This window comes from Aethina tumida, chromosome 5 (genome assembly GCF_024364675.1).
Source record: "Aethina tumida isolate Nest 87 chromosome 5, icAetTumi1.1, whole genome shotgun sequence".
Classification (NCBI taxonomy): Eukaryota; Metazoa; Arthropoda; class Insecta; order Coleoptera; family Nitidulidae; genus Aethina; species Aethina tumida.
The window spans coordinates 17,572,696-17,592,746 of NC_065439.1; the positions used below are offsets into that span (position 1 = coordinate 17,572,696).

Sequence of the window (20,051 nt, forward strand, 5' to 3'; positions counted from 1 at the left end):
TTTTAACAAGTGTTCTATGCAAAACTATGAATAAAGTAATGCATCGACCGGGAATGGATGTAAGAAATACAGTGGCAGGAATACGTATAAACGTGTTATTAGAAGAAATTTCGTTCTTGCAGCCCCAAGATGAAGAACCATTAGCATCGGTGGTTCAGTGGTAGAATGCTCGCCTGCCACGCGGGCGGCCCGGGTTCGATTCCCGGCCGATGCATCACGCTTTTGTACCTTGTTTATTATGATGAAATATAATGTAACCTTTTCCCATCTTTTACTTTAATATTTATTTTAAACATTTCTAATAAAATTTGACAATTCTTTTTCAAGAATTCTATTAGACTTTCCAAGAAATCCGTATGCTTATTGGTTGGAAGGAATTAAATTCCTTTATGAAGTAATTTATTAGATTTATCTAAAAATAAGTTGTTACAAAAAATGTTGAAATATGATATAACTACTTTCGAAATAATTAATTTATTAACATCCAATCTTTGGCGGTAAAAATATTAACAAGAAAACATTACAGTTTCTGAAAAATGGTGAATGCATCACAATTTGAATAGCTTTTCCTCTTAAATCAAAGAGTGAATAAATAAATCAATAATATTATTTAAAGAGTGTTCCTTGCAAAACTATGATAAAAGTAATGCATCGACCGGGAATGGATGTAAGAAATAAAGTGAAAGGAATACGTATAAACGTGTTATTTAGAAGAAATTTCGTTCTTGCAGTACCAAAATGAAGAACCATCAGCATCGGTGGTTCAGTGGTAGAATGCTCGCCTGCCACGCGGGCGGCCCGGGTTCGATTCCCGGCCGATGCATCATTCTTTTGTACCTTGTCTATTATAATAAAATTTAATGTAACACATTACATTTTTTACTTTAGTATTTACTTTATATATTTCTAATACAATCTGACAATTCTTTTTCAAGAATTCTATTAGACACTCTAAGAAATCCGTACGTTTATTGGTTCGAAGGGATTAAATTCCTTTATGAAATAATTTATTAGATTTATCTAAAAACAAGTTGATACAAAAATTGTTGAAATATGATTTAACTACTTTCGAAATAATTAATTTATTAACATCTAATCTTTGACGATAGAAATATTAAAAAGAAAATTTGACAGTTTCTGAAAAATGGTGAATGCATCATAATTTTTGACAGCTTTTCTTATTAAATCAAAGAAAGAGTGAATAAATAAATCAATAATATTATTTAAAAAAATGCAATATAGTTTTTACTTTTTAAAAAGTGTTCTATGCAAAACTATGAAAGGAATAAGTATAAAGGTGTTACTTAGAAGAAATTTCGTTCTTGCAGCATCAAAATGAAGAACCATCAGCATCGGTGGTTCAGTGGTAGAATGCTCGCCTGCCACGCGGGCGGCCCGGGTTCGATTCCCGGCCGATGCATCATTCTTTTGTTTATTCTCTATTATAATAAAAAAATCTAATGTAACTTTTTCGATCTTTTACTTTAGTATTTATTTTATACATTTTTAATACAACCTAACAATTCTTTTTCAAAAATTCTATTATACTTTCCAAGAAATCCGCCTTCTTATTGGTTCGAAGGAATTAAATTCCTTTATGAAGTAATTTATTAGATTTATCTAAAAATAAGTTGTTACAAAAAATGTTGAAATATGATTTAACTACTTTCGAAATAATTAATTTATTAACATCCAATCTTTGGCGGTAAAAATATTAAAAAGAAAACATTACAGTTTCTGAAAAATGATGAATGCATCACAATTTTAACAGCTTTTCCCCTTAAATTAAAGAAAGAGCGAATAAATAAATTAATAATATTTTTTAAACAAAATGCAATATAGTTTTTCCTTTTTTAAAGTGTTCTATGCAAAAATTAATAAAGTAATGCACCGACCGAGATTGTATATAAGAAATAAGGTGAAAGGAATACGCATAAATGGTGTTACTTAGAAGAAATTTCGTTCTTGCAGCATCAAAATGAAGAACCATCAGCATCGGTGGTTCAGTGGTAGAATGCTCGCCTGCCACGCGGGCGGCCCGGGTTCGATTCCCGGCCGATGCATCATTATTTTGTTTCTTCTCTATTGTATTAAAATCTAATGTAACATTTTCGATCTTTTACTTTATTATTTATTTTATATAGTTCTAATACAATCTGACAATTGTTTTTCAAGTATTTTATTAGACTTTCCAAGAATGTTTATTGGTTTGAAGTGGTTAAATTCCTTCTGGGCAGGCTTCAAACCAAGGACTGCTCCTTATGGAGATTTGTAAAGAAGCTAAAAGGGGAACGTCCCGTATACCTGATCATCCTTTACAACAACACCGAACACATGTCCAACAAATTTAAAGCAACAGCCATTTCCCTACATTTCGCAAAAATATACGAAACTGACACGACAAATTGTATACTACAGCAAAACAACCACATCTATGATTTCCAACCACAGAATATCCAAAATAATGAAGTAGCTAATCAACTCAAAAGACCGAGTGAAGTGTCCCAAATTTTATGAAAACTGCCTAATACCCAAAGCTCCTGCACCAGATAGCATTGAATATATTCTCTTAAAGAACCTACCAAGGAAGGCCTTGGTGCATCTAAGTTATATTATCATAATGCAACACCTGGAAATAGTTGTCACCCAACTTCACTTAACACCACTTGAGCGGTTAGTTTGCCCTCTTATCTCCGCAAATAGTTCCATGAGTAGAGACAACAAAATTATCATGTATACCAGTTTTTTGACCCATTATGGCATATGCATGTCCCATCTGGAGTGGAGGCTCAATAACTGCCATAAACACACAAACAAAATGCTGGGAATAGCGATAAGCGCCAACAGAAGGACCAGAATCCGACAAATACACGACACACATATGATTATATCACTCATAAAACATGTAATAACAAACACAAACCTCTCTGTTATAAACTCCCAACTTTCCATAAACTATCACCATAATCTTTCCCACACACTCAAAACCTCCAATAAATCATAAAATCATCCACTAGATCACATAACATTATATCAGTAACACAAAATCTTCTCCAAAATTACCTCAACGGGTTTTTTGTTTTCTACAAACACACATTCCAAACTCCATTGTCTCAATCATATATAATACAAAATGCCCTCATAAATGTTTCGTTCATGTAAAGGAGCCTGGGACCCATGTTATTTTTAAATCGTTGCTGTCACTCAGAGATGCCACAATACCGACAAGTGGCCAAACCACTCTCCTAGATAGTCCTAGATAGTGGACAATCCCTGACTTCACTTGGTAACCCGCCTCCCCAACAACGGAGTTTAAGACGCAAAGTGTCCACAGGAGACTCGGGATAGATGTAGCAATGATATGTATTTTATCTGAAGACCAATAAAGTTTATTTTACATTAGTTTAGATCTCTTCTTTATTATAATAAAATCTCATATCCTATTCTACACTTTTCTTTGGTATTAATTTTGTAAATTTGTAGCACAATCTAACAATAGTGTTGCAATAATTTAACTTATTAGACTTTCGAACAAAACCGTACGTTAAACCCTCGTTCCTGTGAAAAACTTCCGAGCAAGCCGAATCACCCCCAATAAAAATCCAAGCGCCCGTATTTTCACGCACTTCGCCTCCATCCACGCCCCATAAACATTATTTTTATTGTCGTCTTTTATTCACAGGAAATAATCAAAGGAAGTTTGCCAAGACTGATCGTTCGTGTCTATCCCGGGGAAATGGCAGCTTCATCGGCATATGGGGAAAATGTCGATGAACGAGCGGCCGATGTTTCTTTTCCAACTAATTTTACAAGCGGATAATAAAAGGTTGTAAGGGTAGCGAGCCGGCTAAATAATGCCGGCCGATAAATGGCCACCCGCAGCTGTGGTCACATTACTTTCTGGCCGGGGTTTATATTTATTTTATTTGTTTCAAGGGGTTAAATTTTTTCTGGAGACTTTTATTATGTTTATAGAAAAATAAGTAGTAAAAGCATTCTCGGAATAAAAGTAAATCACTCCCGAAACAATTTAACATTTTAACACATTTTCTCTTAAATTTATTGAAAAAATAAATCAATGCATTTTATACAATATGCGCCAAGTTGATATCATTTATTTTTATAAAAATTTTTCCTATACATTTGAAATTATTCCTTTTATGATGTTTTAATGTCTATACTCCATTCAAACTAGGTACAGAATAACTAACAAATTTCGCTGCGTGATAAGCACGTGATCGCAGTTAACTAATGGATAACTAATGCTTATTGGTCAATTTGGAAGGGATGGATCGTGTTGATACCTATTTCATACTTAAATTTTGCGAGGGCAGCAGTCAGGTATAAAAACTATCGAACGATTCTGTTTACACGCTTATTTCATTTATTATTATTATTTATTTAAAATTAACATAAATAATACCAATTATAATGTTCGTTATTATGCTAAATTATTGAGTCCAAAAGAATATTTTTATAAAAATTATCTAAAATTTAATATTCGGACATCTTTAATTTTAAATACGACCCTTTCGACAATTACGTGTACTTTGTGTGAGTGGACTATTGTTTGCTCACTTCGTTCGTTATGTGAATGTACTACGTAACCCCGTTAGTGCAGTAAAAATAGAATTGTTCATCAGCATCGGTGGTTCAGTGGTAGAATGCTCGCCTGCCACGCGGGCGGCCCGGGTTCGATTCCCGGCCGATGCAAAAACTTTTTAATTTCATTTTTGCATACATTAAATAAAAAAACAAAGGAAAAAAGTCATGCATCGGCCGGGAATCGAACCCGGGCCGCCCGCGTGGCAGGCGAGCATTCTACCACTGAACCACCGATGCTTATACCAAAATAGTTTGATAGACAGAAAGTCACAAATGTGCAGTATTAGTAATAATATTTAAAATTGCTTAAATATAAAAATCTTTTGAAATTTTAGAAAATATATTTTTATACAAATTGAAAATGCAAATACAGTATTTATAAGTGTAAAGTAAAGAGTAGTTAACACAAGAAATTGTGATTAAATTATATCTCACAATACAACTTGAACTCTGCATTTTCTGTATGACACAGTCATCAAAAGTTATCAAACAACGTTCCAGTTTCCGAAGTTACAAGAGGTTCCTCATTTAGCAAAATGATTTTAGGACCCTCCTGTTATTGTCGCTGATCAACTAACTTTTGGTTACTCACAATACGGTATTAGTGAGTGTACAATATTTGAGCATGTTATTTTTAAATAAAGTTTATTTCGCTCATTGTTTTAACATTGGCTGTATTTCGAATAACATTTTTGCAAACAAACCATGATTATTATTTACTGAAACCGCATTTTGCCCCAGGTAACAGCGTTTACATTTATCGGAACCTGGTCTGGTTTAATTGTTTTAATCGGTCGTAGGAAATGCGCCAATGGTTGTTTCTGATTAAACTAAACCTCATCGCGCAATCCGAGCTCGAATTATGCCACATCCAAACGAATAATCGATCGTTTTATTGGTTGATTAGCGGCCTTGTAATTATAATCGACAAGAACAAGTTTGTTGTTTGCTTATACGAATACTGTAAAAATCACACTATATTATGTGTATATATTTTGATTCCTTATAATCTATTTTATTCTGATTTATTATAAAAACAATTCAATAGTATGTATATCATCAAATAAAAAAGTTTGTAAACAGGTGTGGTAAATTATAAAATAACTGAAATCTTTTTTTAAAAAAATGTTTTTGTGTAACTTATTTATTTCACATATGTCGTCTCCCAGGTCTCATTTTTGAGGTATTTGTCATTTCCTATTTTTATTCAAAATCAATGTTACGTCACATTTAAAACATACAATTCATTGTTGCAAATGATTAACATATGTTTTACATTCAAACTGTAACACATTTGTCCTGGTCTCCTAAATGAACATCAAAGAATGCTAGATAAGCCTTTTCCACAAAGTCATAAATAGAATTTCTTACTTTAAAAAGACATTTGTATACTTTACCCAGCTACGTCTGTTTGATGATATCACGGTTTTAGTTCAGTTTTTAATACTAAACAACATCAAAAATCTACACTAAGTAACGCGCACAGTCTCAGTAACATACTGAACCTGGTAAGACAGAAATAGACAGGGATAATATTGACCTAGGGGATTATATAGGTATAAGGAGGTTGGTTTAATAATGGAAATTCCAAGTTTACCTAGCTAAGTGGCTTTTAATTCTAGTATGACATTTCTTTTTTTATCACAAAACATCAGGTATTTCTTATCACAACCAAATTCATTTAGTTTATCTCTCAAAAACTAGAATTCACAGACGAAATCTAGAAAAACAGCAAATTAAAAATATGTTCAATCAGTTAATCAGTTACAGTTACAATACAGTGGCAGCATATAATTTAAAATTAATTTAATTGAATCATACAATGTCAGTGTATCTAGTGGAACAATCAGTCGTCGACTGAATGTATAAAACTTGCAAGGATGAACTTCAGTAAAGATTGGTATCAAAGAAGATTATTCAAATAAGACTGAAGTACAAAAATATGTTTAGAATTTAGACAAAGAGTATCCAACAAAATATTAACAACAAATATTAGGGAGACCAGAAAGTATTATTTTTTTTGGCAATTTAGGGTCAAATAGTCAGCCAAATACCAGAAATGTGTTGTATGCTTTTCGAGTTTCTCAAGGCATTAAACGATCGTAAATGTCAAAGATGGTTTTCCAAGTTCAGATTCGGCAATTTTGATCTCTCTGGTTCCTATCGATCAGGACGATCAACGAAATTATACAACGAAATGCTAAAGAATCTAACGAATCAAAAGAATTAAAAGAATCTAAAAAATCTAATGAATCTTAGGAATCTAATGAATCTTAGGAATTTAAAGAAGTGGAAGCAAATCCAAGTCAAACAATCGAAGAATTGTCAAACACCTTTAACCAATATTGGTTAACCATCCAGAAACATTTACAGTAGATTGTAAAATAAGCAGAGCAGGTGTCTGGGTCCTCTATAATCTGTCCAAAGTGAACAAAGCCATTACAGGATACAAAAAAATAGGCCCTATATGATAATCCAAAACGCAAAAGGCAGTTTACATCCCAAAAAGACGCTTCTGTTTGTTTGGTGGAATATTCGTGGAATTGTTCACATTGAAGGGCTGAAACCTGGACAAACTGTTAATGGAGACCTTTATTGTGAACAATTGGATAGAGTGAATTAATCAAGTATCCGGCGATTGTCAACAGAAAAGGCGTCATTCTGCAACACAACAATGCCAGACAAACACTGGAAAAAATTAAAGAAGTGAGGTGAGAGGTACTGCCTCATCCATCATACTCCCCCGACATTGCATAACATTGTCTTAGTGGTTAACATCTTGAAAATTTGGATGATTTCTGGAGATATTTTACTCAAAACTCATTGATTTTTATCGATTCTGGATTGAAGGTTTGCACAGTAGAAGTAGATGATAAAAAATGTTGATAAGAATAAGAATTCAGAAATGGACAGATGCGTGCAAAATAAAAACTACTCCTACAAGATTTATTTAAAACATTTCTTGTAATAAAACAAATAACACGGGAGTCCAAATGTAATAAATTTATCGACGTTCAACAGTTTAAGTGCAAATTGTATCTCGCCAAAGTCATTAAGACTGGTGATTTGATTATGAAGGAACGGACGGCGTTATCGGATTTTGCGGGGGCGTCCCGTCGAAAATGCGTGCCCCAGATTGAACTTGGGGGGCCGCGACCGATCCGGACGAACCATCCGCCTAGATGTGCCGTTGACAGTACACGTACGCGGGACGAAATGGATTTTAATAAAAGGATCCGTCGGCGCCTGATGGTCTTTATTGATGACTAGACGACGGAACGGACGTGATTTTTACTGACGTACCCAATTTGCGAAACGGCGTCTTACCTGAGCGAGATAAAACAAATAAACGACGCGGTAGTTAGGTGGAATTTACATGTACGGCGCAATCCGGACGAAATTGCAATTACCAAGTTTACAAGACTGTCTCGGATAACAAGGCACATTTACTAAAAATAGTTTGTTTGTTCACATTCCGGGGTGTGCAATTATCGCGGAGAATTACCCCGAAATGTAAGGTATTAGCGGTCGTAGGGCAAGAACGTCGATGATTTCGTCGCGACCCCTTTTGCACGTCGCCACCGATTGTTAATTAATTTATTTTATCGCTCAAAATATTTTGCGATGTGGATGCAATATTGAATCCGGACCGGGATAACTTTATGAATAATAATCCGGAACTGGGAACTTACAAATTGGATTTTCTTTCGTGGTGGAAGTTTGTTACGGGCAAAAATAAAATCGTCGGTTAATAAGGAAACATGGGTTCGTTGGCTTGTTATAAAAGTTGACGTTGAATTTAATTCGCCCATTCACATATTATTCAGAGCTTGCGTCAGATTTCAAGTTTTGACTTTTGAATACAATAGTAATAATATTATATTTATTAACTAGTTTCATTAAAACACTATAATTTCACCAGGTAAGTTTAAAATCTTGAAATGTACTAAAAATAAAACAAGTTTATGAATATCTCTTTATCAAGTATTTATTATTTTAAAAATAAATTATAATTTTTAGATTAAAAATTTGGTGCTTTTATAAAAATATTTTGAGAATACTTATTATTTAACAAATTATCAATATTTTTAGTAAATTTGTACACAGTAAATTTATTAAATATTTTAAAAATTCATATTAAAAATTGGAATTTCTAAAAAACAATATATTAAAAATATTGATTTATTATTTATTATGTATATCCATATTTTTATTATTTATTTGTTTAAAAATAAATTATAATTATTATTTAAGAATTTGGAATCTTGCTAAGTAAGTCTCAAAATTTTTATTTTTTTGTCAAATTATCAAATATTTTAATAGATTAACATACATAGTAATTTTATCAGATATTTAAAATTAAATATGTTAAAAATCTTAAGAATTTGTAAATGTATTAAAATTTAGAAATTAAAAACTTTCTCTACACTAATACTTAACAAGTTTATGTAACTATATATTTTTATTATGTATTTATTTGTTTAAAAATAAATTATAATTATTATTTTAAGAATAGTAAGTTTGAAAACTTTTTTGACAAATTATCAAATATTTAAACATATTAAAATTTGAACATTAAATGCTTTGTCTACACTAAAAATTTTTATGATGTATTTATATGATTAAAAAAATGTTAAAATTTTGAAATTAAAAATTATATAGTACTGAAAAATAAGAAGTTTATGTAACTATCACATTAAACATTTAATATGTACTTTTCTGAAAAACTAGAATACATTTTTTATGTATTTATTAGTTTAGAAAACCATGTTCAATAAGTTTCAAAAATGTTATTTGTTTAACAAGTTATCAAATATGTCAATAAATTTTATTAAAACAAAATACAGATATTTAAAAATAAATATGTCAAAATCTATAGAATTTGAATATATATTGAAATTTGGAAATTATAATATTAAAATTTAACAATTTTATGTACATATTTTTTTCTTCTATTTATTAGTTCAAAAATAAATTACAATTGTTAAATATAAAATTTAATAAGTAACTGACTGAAAAAAGTTCATCTCTTAATTTTTATTTCAATAATTCACTTTGCACATGTTTGCATACATTTTTTTACCTGTTTAATAATAAATTATAATTGTCACATTAAAAATTTCCTGAAAATGTTTTAAAATATAACAAAAGTATATAAACGACATTAAATTTGTATCATTTGCAATGTATAATTATTATCAGATTAAAAATTCAATACTTCCTTAGAATTCGATAAAAATATATGAAAGATTTTTTTTTTTAACTTTATTTCATTACTTTCGTGCGATACATCAAATATTCATCAGTTTGATAATAATTAATTAATAATCATCAGATAAAAAATCAATACGTTATGATTTTTTTTAAAGACCATGAAATAATTCGAATTGCGGATTTAAAATTTGATTTGTTTTACCTCATTTCAATTGAATCATGTTTAGAAAAAATGTTCTTTTAATATAAAACATTATGTTTTCATCAGTTCAATAATAAATAACCAGATTAAAAAATTACATTAATGCGTTCAATTTAAAAGCCAGCACCGACACAATTTCATTACCGGCCATGTTGCATTTTCAATTTTCGTTGTTCCGGAAAACATAATAAATTTCGAACAATCGATTGTAAAGTATTTTTAAAAACCACGTGAAATTTTATTGTTTTTTCTTTTCCGAGTAAAATTTATTATACACATTCTATATTGAATGATGTATATATTGTATATTATATTTTAAATTATTAAACAATCCATTTTAATATAACCAGTCCGATGCTCAAATAATAAATGAATATTTTAAAATATTTTTAATAATTGAAAATACAGTCGCACATAATGAAATATTCAAAGTAATTAAAGCACGAAAACCACTCTCAATTGTATTTAAATGAATATGTAACATTTTTACGTTTAATATTTATTTTTAAAAATTGTTTCGCAGGACTTAAATAAATTTATAATATTGTAATTATTAATTTTACATAATTTCATTATTGTATCAAAAACGAAACCGATGATTTATTTATGTTTATTTATTTACTACTAAAAAACTATATAAATTTTTATAAAAACAAATTACATATTAGTTTATAATTTATAATAAAAGAATTAAAATTATTTAATTAATTATTATTTTTTTAATGTATATTAAATATTTTATTTTATTTAGTTTAAATTGTATTAACAACTGCCTAAAATACTCCTTTTTCAAACAATTTACTTTTTGATAATATATGATAATTGTTTTTTAATTCGAATATTAAATATTTTAAATTTAAATTATATATTTTATTATATTTTTGTTTTAAATAAAATATATTATCTTTTTAATTTATATTAAATATTTTTTAAATTAAAAATATTTGTTTTTATTTAATTTAATATATTTTATTTTTTAATTTTAAATTAAACATTTGAACAATTTTTATACTTTATTAATCCTGAATAATATTGTAAAATTCAATTGAAATAATATTTCCTTAGAGAATTTAATATTTAATTAAATATATATTTAATATTTTTTAATTTTAAATTAAATATTTGATCAATTTTTATACTTTATTATTAAACCTGAATAATATTCTAAAATTCAATTTAAATAATATTTTCTTACAAAACATGTGTTATTTATCCTGGAAAATAAAGTATGATTTTTCAATAAAAAGAAATCGCATGTTTAAAGGAACCAATTTGCGAAGTTTTATATACTTTATGTATTTTACGTTTTATATATTTCATATATTTTATATATTTTGTATATTTTATATATTTTATATAATTTATATATTTTATATAATTTATATATTTTATATATTATATATACCAAATTACATATTAGATTATAATTTATAATAAAAGAATTAAAATTATTTAATTAATTATTATTGTTTTTATTCAAAGTAAATATTTAATAATATTTAAGATAATATTAAGTGTTTTAAATGGTTTTAACAACTCTCTAAAATACTCCTTTTTGAAACAATTGACTTTTTGATAATATGTGATAATTGTTTTTTTAATTCAAATATTAAATATTTTAAATTATATATTTTATTATATTTTTAGTTTTACATGCATTTATTTTTTAATTAAATTAAATATATTATTTTTTTAATTTGTATTAAATATTTTTTAAATTTTAAATTAAACATATCAGTTTTTATTTAATTTAATATATTTTATATTTTAATTTTAAATTAAATATTTGAACAATTTTTATACTTTATTATTAATTAATATTCTTACAAAACATATGTTATTGATCCTGGAAAATAAAGTATGACTTTTCAATAAAAAGAAATCGAATGTTAAAAGAAACCAATTTGCGAAAATTTATATACTTATATATTTTATATATTATAGATTTTTTTATAAAAACAAATTACATATTAGATTATAATTTATAATAAAAGAATTAAAATTATTTAATTAATTTTTATTATTTTTTTAAATTAAGTAAATATTTAATAATAATAATAATAATATTTAAGATAATATTAAATGTTTTAATTCTTTATAATGTATATTAAATATTTTATTTTTTTTAGTTTAAATTGTTTTATTTTCATTTGTATTGTACCAAAAGCTGTTTAACAGCTCCCTAAAATAGTCCTTTTTGAAACAATTGACTTTTTGAAAATATGTGATAATTGTTTTTTAATTCAAATATTAAATATTTACATTTGTTTTTATTTAATTTAATATATTTTATTTTATAATTTAAACTTAAATTAAATTAAATTAAATTAAATATTTGATGAATTTTTATATTTTATTGATGCCGAATAATATTTTAAAATTCAATTGAAGTAACATGTCCTTACAGAACATGTGTTATTGATTCTGAAAAATAAAATATGACTTTTCAATAAAAAGAAATCGCATGCTAAAAGAAACCAATTTGCGAAAACCTTCCTCAACACAAATAAAAAGATCGTGCTTATTTATTTCTGAAACAAACGACAATTTATTTGTAAATGACGACAGCCAATAAAATATGTCGCGCGTCTATTTACAGTCCGAGACGCAATATTCGCATCGTTTCTTTATTTACCACGTGTTTTACGCGATCCGGAATTGAATTTTCTTCATTCGGGACGCGTCAGGAACCGGTGACTGGAGTCTTCCAATCTTGGGCAACGCTCCCGGCTACTTTTCCGTATTGATCTCGTCCGCCAGAAGTTGGCAGTAAGCAGATTAGCCATAACGCATCCCTTAATAGCTCCTTAAGTCCGGATAAGTGGATTTCAGTGTCTCCGATATTTCCGAACGGTTCGATCGCTACCGGACCAAGATTTTATTGCCGCCATACGCTTCCTCCCCCATTGTCTTCGACTCATAATGTGTTGGTTGACCGTTAACAGATTACTCCCGTTAATTATTTCGTTTTCACGTTTCGTAAAAATTCCCTCCGGTTTCACAGAATTTTTCAACGTATCACATAAACTTTTTGCTTTTGCACGGCTAAAAGGTAATGCCATCGAAACGAAAATAAAGGTCTCCTTTGCTCGGCGAATGAATATTTCACCTGCTCCATCCAGATACGTACTACGGCTGTTTCGTTTGTGCGAGATGAGATTATGCCCTTGCACGGGAGCCAGTAAACAAAATAATGAAACAGCTTTCGGCACGAATTGATATGGCTTTGTTTTTAGGGCCCGATAATGGAATTCCCTTTTTATCATGGTTCGAGTGCGGAATTTACGGCGAATCGAACAATAGTAATGGGTTTATGTCTGTTTCACCTTTGACAATGGCAATGGCGCTCGTTTTCGCAAGGTTTATCGCTATATAGACGAGTGTTGTTTGGATAACACGAATACAACGGACACAAAGGGGTTCAAAATCATTTTTGTTTATTTAATACACTACATTGTCCAAACTAATTTTTACTAGGCTGTAAACAACACAATAAACTAATATACATAGGAGCATTTTATCTCTGTAATTGAATTTATGAAGAGGAGACATCTCGAAAGTAATGTGCCGAGTTATATACCTCTATTAAATTTCAGATAGGTAATCAACATTGCTAGCTGTTTGAGAAACTTAAAATATCAACTTGTATTTGGATTATTTTAAAATTTACACGGAAAAATGGATTTTATACATTTTGTTTTTATTTAATGAAGTTGATAATTTTGTATTTTTATATTTTATATTTATATTATGTTTTATAATATATGTTTTATGTTTTATATGATTTATATGTTTTTTATGTTAATTCAAGTAAAATTATTTTTTTAATTAAATTAAATATATTATATTTTCAATTTAAATTAAATATTTTATTATTTCTTTTAGATTAAATTGATTTTTTTTGTTTCACGTCATTAGAACATTTGTATTATTATCAAAAGATGTTTAATAACACTCCATGAAATACTATATTTTGAATTCACTTTTTGATATTATGTGATAATTGTTTTTTAATTTTTTTAAATTTAAATTAAATATTTTAATTCTTTAAATTTTAAATTAAATATATTAGTTTTTATTTAATTTTAAATTAAATATTTGGTCAATTTTTATACTTTGTTAATCCTGAATAATTTTCTAAAATTCAATTGAAATAATATTTCCTTACAAAACATATGTTACTGATCCTGGAAAATGACTTTTCAATAAAAAGAAGTCGCATTTTTAATGAAACCAATTTGCCAAATTTTATTTAATTTATATATTTTATATATAAAATATATTTTATATACTTTATATATTTTCTAATTTATATTTTAGATTTTATGTTAGTTTAAATTGATTTTATTGTTTCACGTCATTGGAACATTTGTATTATTATCAAAAGCTGTTTAATAACTCCATGATATACACTATTTTGAAGCAATTGACTTTTTGATATTATGTGATAATTGTTTTTTAATTTAAATGTTAAATATTTTAAATGTAATTTTAGTTTTAAATTAAATTATGTTTTTTAATTAAATTAAATATATTATTATTTTTTTTAATTTAAATTAAATATTTTAATTTTTTAAATTTTAAATTAAATATATTAGTTTTATTTAATTTTAAATTAAATATTATTTAAATTTTTATTCTATACAAGCTGTTTATTACACTTCTATAATCAAAAAATTTTTAACTATAAAAATTTCAAGTGAAAATTATTTTTTCCATAACGATCAAAATCCATATATTTTTAAATACGATCAAAATCATCATTTTCCATATGATCAAAATTCATACGATCATTTTCCATATGATCAAAATCCACACGATCATTTTCCATGCGATTAAAATCCATACGATCATTTTCCATAGGATCAAAATCCATATAATCATTTTCCATAGGATCAAATTCATACGATCAAAACCCATACGATCAATTTCCATACAATTAAAATCTATAGGATTAAAATCCATACGATTAAATTCATACTGATTAAATTACATAGTTTCACTTTAATAACTTTATGGATTTTTATTTTTTTACTAATACTAATTTCCTAAAAAATCATTAAAAAAGTAAATATAAACAATTCTAATTCTTCCTGGATTCAAAAAAAATTACTAAAAACGTAAGAAATAACTAAAAGACATAATCATTTTATTAAAATAACAATTCTTTTCAATTAATTTTATGATTAACATGATGACATTGCAACATTACTTTATTTTTTTAAAATAAAAGAATTTTTCTAAAATAAAAGCAGCCTAAGTTACTCCTTATTACATCAGCTACCTGCCAATAAAAGTCCCGTCAAAATCGGTCCACCCATTACAGAGATTAGCCGGAACAAACAGACAGAGAGACAAAAATTGTAAAAAATGTTATGTTGGTGTATGTACCCTATTTATATTCATATGCATGTAGTGAAAAACGGTTATTTCAATATTACAAACAGACACTCCAATTTTATTTATATGTATAGATTCAATTGAAATAATATTTTCTTACAAAATGTTATTGATCCTATATTTTATATATTTTATATTTTGTAAAAAAACAAAGTTTATTTTGGAAACAAATTGATACTTTTTTGTGGATGTTCAATTTGTAGTTTTTTAAATAATTTAATATAAAATAATAAAAATAATATAAACTAAAATAATTAATTATCAGGTCTCATTTAATAGAAAAATATAGTTAATTATTTACTGGTACTGTTTAATATTTATGAATTTTCTTGTAATAAATAAAATAAAAAGATTGGAATTTCACTGGAACCGATTAAGTAGAGACACGTATGAACAAAGAAGGTTTTTCCATAGAGTTGACGAATACGTTCCCATTTAATTGGAAAAGCGGATTGCTACCAATCGATGTTCATTTTAAACAAAATACTCCCGGAGGCGGACACAAATCAAGCAAGTTTAGTTGTAGGTGGGCACCATCAATCTGTGTCCCATCGGAATCTTTTGTGTGTGCGTTTCTACTATTCGGCTACACAATAGAGTCTGAAAGAATCTGAATCGGTTTTAGTGGCGTTAAAGAAAGGCGTCTCTTACAGAAGTCCGACGACGTAATTAATGGAGTTTTTATTTATCGATGTGCATAATGGGAGTCGATTATTCGATGTCGCACTTGAAAATGTTAAAAAAACTATTTTACTGAATAAATTCATTCTGGAAAGGTATAATTACGAAATTTTTAACTGTTTTGTAGTATGCATGTTTTTAATTAATTACGATTCCATTATTTTATTTTCTTTGATTTCAGGAATAACGAAGTTGATTAAGTGGAATGAAGAGACACAGCAATAAACAAAAAAAAAATTAATTTAAAAATGATTAAATTATTTTACATTGTTCGGCGATTTAATTTGTGACCTCATCTAATCATCTCAGCTTAAAACTTTTAAACATATTTTTACTTGCATAATCAGATTTTCTTAAATTATATTTTCATTAAAACAAAACTTGGATGTAACAGAAAATCAGCTTTACTTTGATTATAAATTTCAAATTTCAATATTTTGACTGTTGGGATTGTTCAATAATTTTTAATTAAAATTTCTTTTGTGCTGAAGCTTTAATAAAAAAATTGTTTGTGTCGTTTTTGGTCGGTAAAAGCTCAAAGACTAAATTAGTTTTGATATTAATCTCGGTTTTGTTTATACAAAAATGTGTGATGAGTGTGATTCATTTTACGCAACCACACATTTTATTTTAATTAATATTAGTTTTTATGTAGAAATGTGCCCACAGGCTGAAATATAAATGTAAATAATTAGCAGTTTATATCACAAAGCGTTTTCTAATGAAGGTTGTATGAAATTCAAACAGAAATTGAAAATTTTATATTTAAAAACGTATGTTTTTAATGATATAAATTTCATCAACACTTTATCCCCAATTCAAAACGTTTCAGAATTTCAAAAATGCTTAAACAATTCCAAGTACAAATTAGAAATTAACAATATTTCTTTTATAAATTCTCTTAACAATTTGTATCTTTTTCTGTAATAAAATATTGTTTTACTAACAAATTTTAATTAAATAATGTTTCTTTAATTAAAATGAATGTCATAATTTTTTTATTTGATTCTTACGAACAATGGCATCGAATTAAAAAAGTATATATTTAATTATATATTTTATATTTGTATTATATTTCTATTTCAAGATAAAAAGGGTACGTTATTCATTTTACCAATAACACGTTTTATTTTGATTAATCATAATTTTTTTACACAAACGCGTACGCCGGATAAAAACGAAATCCAAACAACCAGATTTACATAAAAACACGATTTCCGTTAAAAAATAATTCAAGTTCGATTCGCCACTCGAAAATTCTCCATGAATATAAACGTCCAATCCAAACAGAAATTCGAAACGATTTTTTTTAAACGTTACGTGCCGAAAATTCGTCCGCAATTCGCAGACATATGATGCATCAACAAAAAAACTTGAATTAAATAAAACCAGAAAAAATGTGAAACCCGAATATCGAAGCAAATTCAAATATTAATTATTGTTATTGTCATAGGTGAACGATATTAAAAAAGCGATTCCGACCGATAGAAATTATATAGCACTTTAATTTTGGAGTTTTGAAATGTGAGGCGAATGCGAAACGTTTTCGGCCAAACATTTTTAAACTCGCTGTCTGCTCCGATGCTTTTGTGACGGCCGAACAGCGAGTCCGGTCCAAATGAAACATCAAACAATGAAAACTCTCCACAAATTGTGTATTCCAGAAATAATTTTCAATTGTGAATTAATTTCCTATCCATTTTAATTACATGCGAAATTATTAACTATTTTACATGTACTTTATACAGTAGTTTCATCGTAATAGAATTTAGTTGTGACTCCATGAAAATAATATTTTATATTTTAATATTATCTACAGTGCATATAATATTTTGTATATTTACATCATAAAAGAATGGAGCTTCTATGAAATTATTATTTTAATATTTAAATGTATAACATTTATATGAAAACTGGGTTATTATTGTGTACGTTATGTGAGCTTTATCGATATATTTTAAAAATTATTTAATTATTTAATATGGCAAAATTAAACGATCAATTATTCAATCTTGTATTGCTAAATATATTTAAAACATGCTTTAATAAAAATGGTATTTCGATATATAAGAATAAGCTTAATTTTTTATACTTTTATATTTTGTAAAAAAGCATTGTGAGTTTAAGCATATTTTATTTTTTTTTAGTTTAAAATGATTATTTTGGTTCACGTCATTGGAACATTTGTATTATTATCAAAAGGTGTTCAATAATTCCATTATGTTTTTTTATTAAATTTAATATACTATTTTTTTAATTTAAATTAAATATTTTAATTTATTAAATTTTAAATTAAATATATATTTATTATTTTTTAATTTTAAATTAAATATTTGATTGAAGATTTGATTTTTATACTTTGTTAATCTTGAATAATATTCTAAAATTCAATTGAAATAATAATTCCTTACAAAACATATGTTATTGATCCTGGAAAATAAAGTATGACTTTTCAATAAAAAGAAATCGCATGTTAAAAGAAATCAATTTGCGAAATTTTATATATTTTATATTTTTTATATATTTTATATTTTTTATATATTTTATTTATTTTATATTTTGTAAAAAAATCATTGTAAGCGTAAAGCTTATTTTATTTTAAATTATTTTTTTAATTAAATTAAATATTTTATTCTTTTTTAGTTTAAATTGATTTTTGTTTCACAACTTTTTTATTGTTTTTTTAAATTTTTTATGAAATTTAAATAAGACTTTTATGAAAATAGATTTTCTTACAGTATTTTAATTTAAACATGTAAAACATGAAACACTTTTTATGAAATTTAACAATTTTGTGAGTTGAATTTATTTGAATTATTTTTGATTGAAAAATAACTTTGTTATTCTAATCCTATTTTATTAAAATTTTCTATCTTTCGTACACAATAGAATGGAGGTTTCATGAAAATTTTATTTGAATATTTTAAAGTATATATGTGAATTGAATTTTATTTTTAAATATGAAAACTAGATAAATTTTGTGTATGTTATTTGAACATACTTATTTTTTATTATTAACGAGTACGATAAGTTTGTTATTCTATTTAATGTTTATTAAAATTTTATCCTGATTTTTTTTTCATGAAAATATTAATTTAACATACATTTAAATATACATGTGGACTGAATATTAATTTTAAATGTAAAATATGAATATGTTATTTGAGCTTTTATTGAATTTATTTGAAGTATTTGTTTGTTTTAAAACAACCCAAATTTTTGTTACCAAAAGATGCGATATTCGCTTTTATAAAACCTATATTTAAACTTTTTTCCATCTATTTTTTATAAATATAGTTTTTTATGGTTTACAAATATTTTATATTTTTTATAAATATATTTTTGTATTTTTTATTGATTGTTTTCAACATCGAATTTACCCATATTAGTATTTTCATGTGTTCGTTTCTATTAAATTTTAATATTTAGAATTTTTCAATTTCTAATACTTATTTTTATATTTCAATGTGGATAATTACTAAATATTATCTTTGGTGATCATAATAACTTCTCAAAATATATTAAACATATGAGTTATACACTATAATTGTTAGTTAGTTGGTTTTATAAAAAAATGTTGATTCAATTTATGATAAACATTCTAAATTAGTTCCAGGCACCTTTAAAAAATGCTCTTCAAAAATGAGTTTTTAATTTCAATAGACCTCGTCATCTCAGTTCTTCAGTTCTATATGGCAAAATCCATATCTCGTCATAACTTATCCGTATAGAAAATTTTTATTTACATTTCTTATAGGAAATTCAGCGCTCTACAAAAAAGAATTTTATAATTTTTTCATAACTCTTACCGTTTGTAAGATATTGGAGGTCAAAGTTTTAAGAATTTAACAAAAATTTCTTTTTTATTTCTAAATTTTCTCGTAGACGAATAAATATTATAAAATGCGCAGCATATATTGTACTTTTGTAGAAAATTAAACGCTCTACA

At 26.5% G+C, this 20,051-nt stretch overlaps 1 protein-coding gene and 6 non-coding genes across 8 annotated transcripts in view; 5 read left to right on the forward strand and 2 right to left on the reverse strand.

Moving 5' to 3' along the window:
• Window positions 1-20,051, reverse strand: part of LOC109603081 (transmembrane protein 47) — a 143,936-nt gene that overhangs the window by 67,036 nt on the left and 56,849 nt on the right. The gene's annotated exons all lie outside the window — the stretch shown is intronic.
• Trnag-gcc (transfer RNA glycine (anticodon GCC)) lies at window positions 144-214 on the forward strand. The gene has a single exon. It is a non-coding gene; the product is annotated as a tRNA-Gly (tRNA).
• Trnag-gcc (transfer RNA glycine (anticodon GCC)) lies at window positions 753-823 on the forward strand. The gene has a single exon. It is a non-coding gene; the product is annotated as a tRNA-Gly (tRNA).
• On the forward strand, window positions 1,350-1,420 carry Trnag-gcc (transfer RNA glycine (anticodon GCC)). Its single transcript has one exon. It is a non-coding gene; the product is annotated as a tRNA-Gly (tRNA).
• Trnag-gcc (transfer RNA glycine (anticodon GCC)) lies at window positions 1,993-2,063 on the forward strand. Its single transcript has one exon. It is a non-coding gene; the product is annotated as a tRNA-Gly (tRNA).
• On the forward strand, window positions 4,643-4,713 carry Trnag-gcc (transfer RNA glycine (anticodon GCC)). The gene has a single exon. It is a non-coding gene; the product is annotated as a tRNA-Gly (tRNA).
• Trnag-gcc (transfer RNA glycine (anticodon GCC)) lies at window positions 4,772-4,842 on the reverse strand. Its single transcript has one exon. It is a non-coding gene; the product is annotated as a tRNA-Gly (tRNA).